Below are 12,297 nucleotides of genomic sequence, written 5' to 3'. Positions count from 1 at the left end.
GAAAAAGCTCAAAACACATTTTCAACTCTCTTCTTAAAGCTTGTGATGCAGACAAAAAAGTGTGCCTGTTTACTAGCTGTTTAACAACACCATTTAAAAAGCAGAACTGCTCCCACGTTTATGCGCTGTCTCACAATGCTCTGTTTTTTTAAGACACGGATCAAAGGATCACCAGCCACGAAGAAATACATAATATTAAAACTCAGAATCACTGGGTAGATGTCAGAAGAAAATTTTGCCCACTGCTCTGACAGAGTATTTAATCAGTTGCATGGAAAGGATTATATGACAAGAGATAAAAGAGCGAGATCATCTCTATGGAAACACTATGGTCTACTTCAGCGGTTACAGATAGCTCAGAAACGAGCTATCCTCATGCTACAAGGCAGCCCAGTAACGTAGGGATTTGAAACTGGTATCTACACAACCAAAATGGAAGTGTCTGGTTCACATAAATTGCTGAGAGATTTTAGCAGCCATAATCACCACAAAGATGTAACCTTTAGCTGGTCTTTGGCACTACAACAGGACATGGGATATGAGGGACATGGGACACACATGAGCATCTAAGACAATTTGGTGATACGATACTGAGAATTTCATAATAAAACGAAGCAGATCAGCCAATCTGGGATTTGGAAAGACCAAGAATATGCTGTAGTGTTGTTTATAGCGAGTTCCAGAAGTATTTGAGTGTGATTTTCCCTCACCAACGTTGAAACAGAACCGTAACACGTTCATTTATCAACAGCCATAATAATGAAATTTGAGGAAAGAAAAGTTAGCTGCACAAAACACAGTAAACTATAGCTCCTATTCCTGGCAATGTTTCTGTGGATGACTGCAAAAGAAACCAAACAAGAGAGCTGCAGGAAGAGAATATGCAATACAAGTAAAACAACCCTAAACTATCCGTATGTCATACTGTGAGCATGAGACAATCCAAAAAATACATGGTGCTAAAAGGCCTTTGCAGAGCTTGTGGAACATGATTCCTCCGGATAGCTGTGGGCAGCTGTGCTGGGCGGTAGAACTGATACTGTGTTCTCTTTTCTGAGACAGCATCAATAGAAGATGCAGCACGAAACAAGAGGTTTAAGGCAAGCTTTTGCTTGGAGAATGCAGGTAGAGAGCACCAGGAACAAAAGCAGACGTAAATGTTGTTTGTATGGCTTCATCAGCAAATCAAGGCTCAGTAATGTAAGTCTGGGAAAAGAGGAGAAGCTGAAAGCATTAAGCTGTGCAGGAGTACCAGGACTGTCAATTTTTTTCAAGCCTTAACAAACATGGTAGATTTCAAAATGTGCAAAAATTGGCATACCATGTATACATACTTAGAAGAGCAACAATAAATTTTAGGAAATTGTGACTCCAGTTTATGCTAAAAAAAAAAAAAAAAAAAAAAAAAAAAGAAAGATTCTTGCTTCAGGCAACATCTCCTATGCAAAGACCACCTAAGTCCAACCTACGCTTTGGTCAAACTATCAAGGAAGAAGAATTCAAGATGAACTAACTTTATTGGACTCAAAAGTCACTGACACTAAGAATAATTTAAATATATAAAACATATATGAATATATGTGTTACATTACAAGTGCCTTAAAGTATCCCATGTGTACTTCAATCAAAGAAGCAGATTATCTATTTTGCTTACCACACATTTAAAGAATGAATATAATTTTTAGTTACTTGCTTGCACTTCAGATCTAATTTTGACTGACAAACACTTAAAGCTTAGGCATTTTAATGTAAAATGAATTAAAAATGTCACTAATGATACTCAGCCACCATTGAGCAAAGCCTATCTGATCTTAAATTCAGTTCACATAAATGTTTTCAAGAATAATCTTGCACCTTACATTTTACCAATAATTGAAACTTCTGATCATCACCTACTAGTAACGGCAAGCCTAGCAACCAGATGAATTAAGGTAAAGCAACTGCTTTATTTGACATGTAGCTTGCAAATAAAATGTAATTAAACACACTGACATATCTTTCTCCAAGTGCAATACGATTCTATTAAAGAGTGTTGTATATAAATTACATTGGCTTTCAACATACTGCAGTAGCAATTCAGGCCCAGCTTCAGTGGGCTTCTAGATTATAATGTATGTGTACTAACCATAGATATCTTTCATCTGCTATTTGGATCATTATAATATTGATAATATATTAGAAATAATATATATATGCATAGATACACACGCATATATATATAAACTTATAAACGTGTATGGGTAAGTGCAGAGGAAAAAGAATATATATCTCTATATATAATACTTAAACAATGCTTTGCAGTAATAAATTGCTTTGACTGAAAAGTGTAAATTATCTTAGGTTTATGAATTAAACAGGTTGTGAAAATACATGATTCTGTCCAGTTTAATGTTGATTATAACATACCTTTTTCGGTAACACACTGAAATTCAATAAAAACTTCAGTAAAACTTCAGTAAAAACAGGTGAAAAAACTTCCATATATTCCAGATATTCCTTACTGACTACTCCATAAAATCCCAAAGGAGTTTTTGAAATCCAGTCTTTGATATGGGAGGACAACAGCACTCTCTGGGAATATGCCAAGTGAATACATTGTACATATTCACATAATAAGAAAATATCTATGCCTTCAAAAAACTTGTAGCAGAAATAGGTCAGCACTTGCATTACCAAAGAAGTTGGGAAAGGATGATAAGATAAAACTCGTAAGACTTGCATTAAATTATTTCATTATGCTGCAATATGGACCATTGAACAACAACCCACCTTCCTACTCAGCAAAGGCTTCCATCACCTGACGTTAAAGATACAGAAATTCTGGAGAATGAGAGATCTTCTCAGGGCACATGTTATATCCTTGGTTACACTCTCATTCAAAGATGTTATCAGATAAATTATGAATTAATAAACTATGAGGCCTTTTTATCAGTCCCTGTTGACTGACTTGGATTTGGTTTCCAGGAAAGCACATGTGCTTCATAGTGGAGAATACAGTTTTGTCTGTGGGTTTACATTTTATGCCATATTTCTGAATGACTGGCTTGGTGTACCAAATTACTCCCACAGCAGTCATAATGGCATGCAGAGCAATTCATCTTATTAGAAGAAGTTCTATTCATATACTAGAGATAATACTACAACTGTTGAATTATACTCTTTAAAAAAAAACTATAATAGAGAATAGAAATGATGAGTCAAAATCAATGACATGTTTAGCCAGTGACTCGGGACTTCCTCTTCTAACAAAGTAAAAGTCACAATAGTCAGAAAATCATTAAGTTCAAGCTATAAATTATACTGCATTCTCTTCACTAGTGAGAAAAAAATCTATTTAGATGTTGTAGGACTCACTTGTAGCATTTTTTTGGCATTTCAAAAATTCTTTTGATTCTCCAATATGGAAATATATTTTCTCACTTCCTTAAAGATCTCCAAGACTAAACACTGGCCTAAGTGAGCAAGAATGCTACACAGAAGGATAAAGATTTATGAAATATTTACTCCAATATGCACTTGTTTCCAAAGAAATAACAACAGTTTTTCTGTGGGAAATCTAGCAACATGAGTTTTAATACTACTGGAATAATTTATTCATTTGATTTCTAGGAAAAGTTATGGGAATTTAGGACCCATTTCTAAGATCTCTGGGTTAGGAGAGCCTAACTTGCCTTCAAGAAGAAGCTGCATGCACACTACCATGGAAGAGTAGCCACAAGGCTGGATTTGAGAGTGAATTCCTAGTTTTCAATCTCAGAATATATAGCACCCCCCCCCCCTTTTTTTTTTTTTTTTTTTTTTTATACAGAACACTGTCTGAGAAAATCTGCAATTAATGTCTGCAAATTTTTGGCCTTTCCAGCAGAAATAACATTCTCCAAAAATGTTGTTTAGATAGGGAATAAAAAACAAATTTGGAAAAGGAAAAAAAAAAATCAGGGAAGACCCCAAACTCTATATGGGGTTCAGAGCAAATGGTCTGTAGATGGGCGTATTTTAATGTACAGACAAATGTATCAAATGACCATAAAATAATTTTAACAGCAGTCTACTGAGCAAGAGGTATATCCTTTCATTTCACACCTCTTTATACTGGAGAGAATTTGCAACTCAGTGGTATATTTAACTGAAGAAATGCAAAGTAATTCACACGCTTACATCTTGTTCTCTAAGGAGAGCAATAACTAGCAATAGGATTTATGTAAAATTAAAAAAAAAAAAATCCCAGAGCTAACTTCATTTAGTGCTTTCATTTAGACTTACTCTATAGACAAACATGGCACAAACATAGAATGAAAAACATGAAACATATGAAAAGATTCCCTCAAGTGACAAAAAAACACAAAGAGAAAGGAAAATTTTCCGTTATACAATTTTTACATGTCTAATATAGTGTTGTTCCTTGTTATTATAGTAAACAAAGTTTACACTGTATTGTAAATTCTAACACAAAATTATTTTCCTAGTTCCATATTTTTTCTGCAAGAGTAGCGAGCATAACCTTGTACATTTTTTTATTTAAAAATTTAACTTCTAGATTTGCCCAGCTTGTAGATTAAATTAATTTACAATTAAATGTAATGAGAATTGAACATTGCAGCAAACTTCCCTAAAACAAAATTCTTCTGTTAATTAAAAAAAATACTTTCCAGCCCTACAGCATATTCTATTCAAACATTCAAAACTGCTTCATTTACATTTTACATAATCATACAAGGTAGCAATTATCCCTTAATTGCTCAGGTTGTAGAAATGAGTCTTGGCAAATTCAGATGATATAAGCATAATCATGCAAAAAATATGGGGTGCAGGGAAAAAATACCACCCAGAGCTCTGACTTCCAGTCTGAAGCCTTATCTATAACACCACACTTGTATTTATGTTGTACATTGTATCAAGCTAAACAATTAAGGCACTTTATATCTAGCCATGAAGTTCCCTATAGGCATTTCTATCACTGCTTTACTAGTGTTCTCTATCTTTCCTTCGCATTCCCTCTCAAACCTGGATCATCAGCAGCAGGTTGATGAGGATCACATCCAGTTCAGTTTTGAGTATCTCCAAGGACGGAGAATCCACAACCCCTCCAGACAACCCTTTCCAATGTTTGACTACCTTTAGAGTAAAAAGAAGTTTTTCTATTTTAAAAAAGGAAAAAAAAAAAGTTTTTTTTTTCCAGTGATTTTTGACTACAGATCAAAGACTCCCTTCCTCTGGGGACATGGAATGCACTTAAGATAACTATCAAATATACACTAAGATCTGGAAAGAAACAATGATTGTAGAGAAATGATCGTGAACAGTGCAACTGAAGTCACTGAGTGGTATGGATTTGTAATATAACTGCACATGCTAAAGTTGCAGAATTCTCTAGAATTAGAAATATTTTTAACAAACTCCTGTAAATAAAAAGGCAAGTAGAGAATGGTAACAGTAAAAAAGCTCAAGTCTTCCATAAAATCAAAGCATGCACTTTAAATTTATTACCCCAAAAAGATCAGCAACTCAAGTATCTAGGGATTTTTTTTCATCTGCTGGGGTGTACTATATATTTATTATGTAATCGAGCACATGTTTTATATTCTGGACTTTTTTATTTTGTGAAGTGAGACTTTCAAGGGCTGTACAAAATCATGAACTACTGTATACATTATTATGTAACAAGGCCCCAGACCCTTATTGTTAAGAGGCCTATAATTCTTAGGAAGCACTTCAAAAAAAGGTAATGAAGGTAATAAAAAGTCAGTCTCTTCACCACATTAAAACATACATATCAGTTTCTGAGAGATTAAATGAAACCACACATCAACCATCGAGAGTCCCTTTATGGCTTTATGAAATAGATGTTTACATTTCAAAGAATACTTGTGGAAAAAAAAAATAACCATTGATACAACCCAGTAAGTAATTTTGAATGACTACATGGATAACGCACAGCTTTTTGAATTAATTCGCTGTTCATAGGAGAAATTTTATTCTCAAATAAGTATTTAAAAGCAAACTCTGGATAGCCTTGCAATCTAAGTAGATTAGCTCTACATACTGCAGAGTAAAGGAGAGAGTAAATTCCTCCCGTAGGGTTCATAGCATTAAAGCAGCTGTTCTGCAGTCATTACTGCAGTCCATAGGCAGTAGGAGCCACAGCTGTTATACATTACCCTAAACAGGCATCTTGGGCAGCAGATTCATGTAATCACAGACCTAATGGTCACCCTCCCTCTCCTCCAGCTCATTACCTCCTCCTCGCTGTTACAAGAGGAGAAAACCCTCTGTAGAGATTTGCCCAGTGTGAAGGAGGAGTGCCTAATTCCTAGTATTCTTATAGTGGCTCTTCTCCATAGCAAAACAGTCCATATTTAATGCTATCTGCACTGTATAGAAAAAAAATGGATTTTTGCCTTCTATGCAGAGTCTGTATTCTATAGCATCTTCATTTTTTCCCCCTTTCTTTTTTCTCTATATGCAATGCAAACTTGCTTTGTGAAGTGTACACACAGATTTGAAATGTGCCCTCTCATCTGTGGTACAAATGAAATAATTTGCCAATCCTTATTGCTAATCTGTACATGCTTTTCATACCCAATTCTATTTAAAATTTCTGTCAACAAAGCAATTCCCTCTCATATTCCAATTCCATCTTTTAATTATTCATTATAATAGTCTCCAATTATTTAAGGTCTCCTGCTCAAACTTGTTAGACTTCTTCTAGCTGATCTTACAATTTCCAAGCAGTATCTTGGTATTTTTCCAGATTCCACCCTTTTCTCAGTATTGGACATGCCCTTAGAAGACTAATGATGTTCTCTTTTCTCATTCAGGCCTCTCCTCTCTTTTCTTCTTCCTGTCACAAGTGCTGTGCTCAATACATTGATCATGACATACTTCCCAGTCATTTAGCTCAGTTCACTAAAGTCATTAGATTTCTCTTTAAGAGTTTGGACTTTTTCTTTTAAATAAAGTTTAATAGTGTTCTATCACTGTAGTACAATATATTGCCTCCTCAATCTATAAATTAAACACCTCATCAGGAAGAATATACAGGCAAAACTGGAGGCAGTGATGCACTGTGTATCTATGATGTCTATACCTTCTCTGCTATCAAGAATGGGTGAGATTAAAACCTAATGCAGACCTCTGGATAAGGATAAAAGGGAATAAAGACTAGGCAATCTCATTATAGTGCTCAATGATATATTAAAACCAGGTAGACAGTGGATGAATCTTTTCTAGAAGCAATCAGAAGATAGGAGCTGCTGAAGATAGAAAATGGAGTACCTTAAATGACAGAAAAGTAATTCTGGAAGATACAAACTGTCTAACCAGCTCATGAGGTTTGCTGGAAACCTCAGCAAACTGTAAGGACTGCAGTTTCAGTTCCTCTTTATATAGAGGGGATGGTTGAGAGTACCAGGGAGCCTGTAGGTTGAGTGAAAGTTATCATAAAATAAATCAAAACAAAGCAAAAATAGTATATCATTTTTTTTCATCTTTAGAATGCAACTAATTGTGACCCAGCACTTGGCATAAGAAAGAAACAGCACAGAAAACTAGAAAAGGGAAAATAACTTGTAGATTCCCAATTCAGCAGGTCTTAACAACATTAATCTTAAATTACCAGCCAAAACAAACCTATAGATTTTATGCTTGAGAACCTATGAAAGATGCAGAGGTTTCAGAATTAAGATACTACAACCAACACTAACATTTAAAAAGTAGGGAAAAAGAGGACTTGGGGGCTCATAGACCAGTCAATTAAATTGGCATATCTGAAAATTTACTAGAACAAGTTATTGAAAAAGCAATTTCTAGACACCTGAGGATAAGTAAATAATAAAAAGTCAACACAAGTTTGTCAAGAAGAATCATATTAAACTAATCTAATTTCTTTTTTCTTGTGTCAGAGTAACTAGTCTAGTAGGTAAGAAGGAAGAAGTATTTTAATAGTTAGACTACATTTCCCTCACTTACTTATGAAGTTGTCACTTAAATTGGTATGTACTAGCTTTCTAATGTTTAACTGAAAGTATGAAAGATGAGCAGATGACAAGAAATGGAAAATGTATTTTTTGACAGAAATTTACAACATAAAGCATTTCTGGATGCTTTCAAAAGTCCTATCTTCCTCATACACAGTTATGAATGATTTAGATGTTGTGTAGAAGAGACCCATGTTCTAGACATTCAAAGAATAGATTTAAAGATTCTATTGGTAAACTGGCAAAATCATCTATAACAAATTTCCAGTGGAAAAACTTTTGAAAGCAAATGCAAACGACTGCACTTTTAAAGAAAACATCAACTGCATGAATACAAAAGTGCCAAAACTGGTTAATTCAACAAACATATAAACATTTATGTTTAAAAAAGAAATTACTGTTATAAAATAGGTAATATCAGCTGACAGAACTGTTATATGAAAGATGTAGTACATTAGTATATAATTTTGTTCTAAGTTCCTGAGGCCTCAGATAGAATATACTCTCCAGTTTGGGACTCCCTCTTCTAAAAAGACAGAAGATCGCTTTCAATGACTCTTGATATAATTTGTTTGTTAAATCTAGAAAAGAGGAGTCTGAAGAAGAGCATAATAATGTGTAAAAACATTACATATTGTCCATGATCAATTATTTTCATGATATAAAGGATAAACTGGTTTACTTGCCCCAGAAAAGTTCTGATATCAGGAAAAAAAAAATCAAATAAAACTGTAAATATGGACTACACATACTTGCCTTAAAGAACAAACTCTGCTTCAGCCAACCATGGAAGATCCTTGAAAAGCCATCAAATGACATGGTAAACAGCCAGGTGAGCAAGCCAAAGAACAAGAAGGAACTAACTATCCAGATGCAGAAAATAAGTGATTTTTCAAATCAAGGATGTGAGAGCACACACAGACTGTATTGCATTTTCTGTTGTTGACACTTACTGTAATTTCCCCAAGGAGCAGCCTCCTGGTGTGAGCTCCAGCCTGTGCTCTCCTTGTTCCCTCCTGCTACAACACCTGGAACCAATATACTGAGAGGCACCGAGGGTAAATCAAAGCCAAACTGCATAAAAATTCTAGTTACTTCAGCCAAGGGAATGAAGTTCATAGTGTTTGCTTAGCTATGAAGTTCTAGAGCTTGACATTTGGAATTGAGTCTGTCATTTAGCCTCCTAAGAGGTTGCTACAGCAAAGAGTACTTTGGTCATATTATCCACCTTTTTAGTTTACAAGTAGATAACCCATTAACAAAAGTTACAAATGACAAACTCTCAACCTGAAACTGCTTATGTACTGGTCAGATCAGATAGCAAAAATATTCTCAGAAGATGGAATCAGAAAGACCATTTTGAAAAAGTAAAACTTGTAACCAATAATGTATTCAAAATATATATAGCCACGAAGAGAAAAAAAGATCACACACCCTGATGAATCTGGGAATTCATTTTGCTGATTTTTGGAAAACAGAATATTTATATTGACAAACAGTGATGCAAGACAAAAGGAGCCATGAATAGGAAAAAAAAAAAAGTCATTTTTGAAGCAGAAAAGTTTGAGTAAGGCACGTCTCTGGAACTTAACCAAATGGAACTCCTGTGTCAGCTTTTGTTAAAATAATTGAAGGACATCCTTTAAGAAACTGAGAAAGGGCATGAGTCAAAATGAAACCTTTAAAAGTCTTTGATCATGTTTAGGTTTACTACATAATCTGATGCCTTTGAGAGCTCTAACTATTTTTGCATGAAGCAGTCAGATCTTCATTAAAAGTATTTAATTTTCTGAAATTAGAGAAAAAATAAAACCAGATAAACTGAAACATGGAACACAAATAGTCTTACCACTTTATGGCTATCCTTCTCTTTCACAAACTAGAGAGATTATGTTCTATAAGATGATTTTTTTAAATTCAAAAATAACCTGGAAAAACTTTAACCATTTACAACTTTGAAATACATAACTACCACTGAAGCAAGAATCACGTGGAACTTATTTGTCAAAGAAGAAAGCATTCCCCATGAAGACCGGAGAGGGAGGATATTACTATTTTTATTTTGCTAGAATTAGTTAAGAGTTTAGTATTTAACTCAAGGAAAAAAAAAAAAAAACCAGTCATTTTTATGCCCAGGTACAAGGGAAAGTTTGTTGCCCATAGCCACTCACTAGGAGGATCAAGCATTCAGCCCTTTGCAGGCCTATACTTCTGCAGCAACCCTATTGCAATAGATAGATAGTTGTATGTATATATACATGTGCTGTACATATTACTGTATGTAATATAGCAGTAGGAAAAAGGACAATAAAAATAAACTCTGTGCTAACTACCATGAGTAGGTGTCTGCTTTAAAATTCTGACCAGTGACACTATCTGTATTCTTACCATAAAACCTCCATCGTGTCCAAAAGCAAATTCAATTTATCCCAGCTGCAATGTGGGTGTTTATGAACTTGTGTAACCTTCCGTGTATGCCTGTGCACTGGGGTAGAAAACTAACAGGATCAGAAGGAAAGGTTATATATTACAGGTTTTGTTTCAATATGTTAAAAAAAATCAGTTATAGCTCTTAAAAACACCTTAGTATTTCAAGAGATACGTTTCAGGATCATGTTGTACTGACTGCAAATAATAAAATATTTTATGCTACTTAATCACTTCTTTGCAGAGACTTAGATGCTTTCAATAAATCTTACAATACAAAGAGCGAGACACCTTTTATCCATATCAACATTTAGTATTTCCTGCAAAATAACCTAGTTGCATTTTACAAACTTGCAGCTCCACCTTGTAAATAGTCACTTAACAAAAATTCTTCTAGGCCTATCCTTGTAAGTACACACTACTCAAGGAATAGACAACAGGGAAAGAAACTTATTATTGTTATAAGATAATAGCAAGATCAACCACCTCTTCATAGCAGAAAATTAAGTATTATTTTAGAAGCTTTATTTACAGTTCCTTCATTGCTTATCAAAAACCAAAATATTAGTTTTCTCTAGAATAGCCTTTTATTGTGTTGTTTTTCTATTCATGACAGCAACATTTTTTAACCTGTTGTACATTAAAAAGGATGTTTGTTTACTCTTAGAAATATCTTCCTTAGATTAGCTGTGTGTTATCTACCTTTTCAGTTGTACATGCCTGTACAAATCCAAATCTTGTTTTTTTCCCTGCAATTTGGACAGCAGTAACCTCAAAGCATTTTAAATCATCCTAAAGCATCTCCATACTGTGCTCATTTGTGATTATCAACAAAACAAACGTTTTTCTCTTTTTTTATTTAGCTTAGCTGAAATGCCAGTGTTTTTTCTCTGGGTCCTTTTGACATAGTGTTTTGTTTTGGTGCGTATACATTCTGTAATTATGCACAGAGGCAGAAAAATCCACACGTTTTGCTAACGTAGGCGCACTCTGACAGTGAACAAGCAGGTCGGTGTGACTAGGAAGAGTTGCAATGAACAGATCACAATTTAAATATTGCCCTAAAGGGTGATGAAATACAGAAATAACCTATTTAACTTGAGATAATATGCAAGCAAACGAAGATTGAAAAGTCACTCAGCAGCATCAAAAAGATTTGGCAGTTAGGCTATATTTTAATGAATCTTAACTAAAATGATGTTCCCATCACACCATATGGATCTCATAGCTGCAAATTCATCAGCCGTGCCAAGAGACATCAAAAAGCTTTCAAAGCAACTGCCTATGAGAAAGATTCTTGGTATTAACTTAAATCAACTTTTAAACACGCCAAAATTTCTTGGAGTTCATCAAACTTCTCTCCTCCCTGCATTAGAAGGAAGATGAAAATAATCTGAGGTTCAGACAAAGAATAAAGACCGGATATTCCCACTGCAGCCTTGCCTGGGGCAGCAGGATGAAAACACGGGGGCCAAATGAAACGGTCTCCAGATAAGAGTTCCCGGAATAGAAAAGAACAAGCAGGGCTAGCAACACAGACGATAACAAAGAACGGGCAACGGGAGGACAGTGGTGGCAATAACCTCTGAGTGTCGTAATGTTTGGCTCTTTGGGAAAGACTCAGTGGAGGGAAGGAATGCTGCATGAACACTGATGTTATGGGAGAAAACCTTGAACTTGTTGTAGTATTGTCGGAAAGGTTAAAGGAGGTGCCTTCAGGAGCTTTCAGGCAAGGAAAGTGCCTTTTTTTTTTTTTTTTTTGCTTTGTTTTGGGGAGAAGGCTGCGATCTAGAGATGTTTTTCGTCTGTAGATATAAATGCATTTTTCCCCAAATGCAGTCAAAACTTTCTGACCAACTTAGTAGTCTCAGATCAAGGGAATGATTTGACACTA

At 34.8% G+C, this 12,297-nt stretch overlaps 1 protein-coding gene across 1 annotated transcript in view; it reads right to left on the bottom strand.

Annotated features, from left to right (window-relative positions):
* LOC104572907 (adhesion G protein-coupled receptor A3) overlaps window positions 1-12,297 on the bottom strand; it is a 242,508-nt gene that overhangs the window by 70,895 nt on the left and 159,316 nt on the right. The window lies entirely within an intron of this gene.

Source organism: Tinamus guttatus, unplaced genomic scaffold (assembly GCF_059628265.1).
Source record: "Tinamus guttatus ecotype Peru unplaced genomic scaffold, ASM5962826v1 Tinamus_guttatus_pri_ptg000314l, whole genome shotgun sequence".
Lineage (NCBI taxonomy): Eukaryota > Metazoa > Chordata > Aves > Tinamiformes > Tinamidae > Tinamus > Tinamus guttatus.
This window is presented reverse-complemented; position numbering and strand designations above follow the sequence as displayed.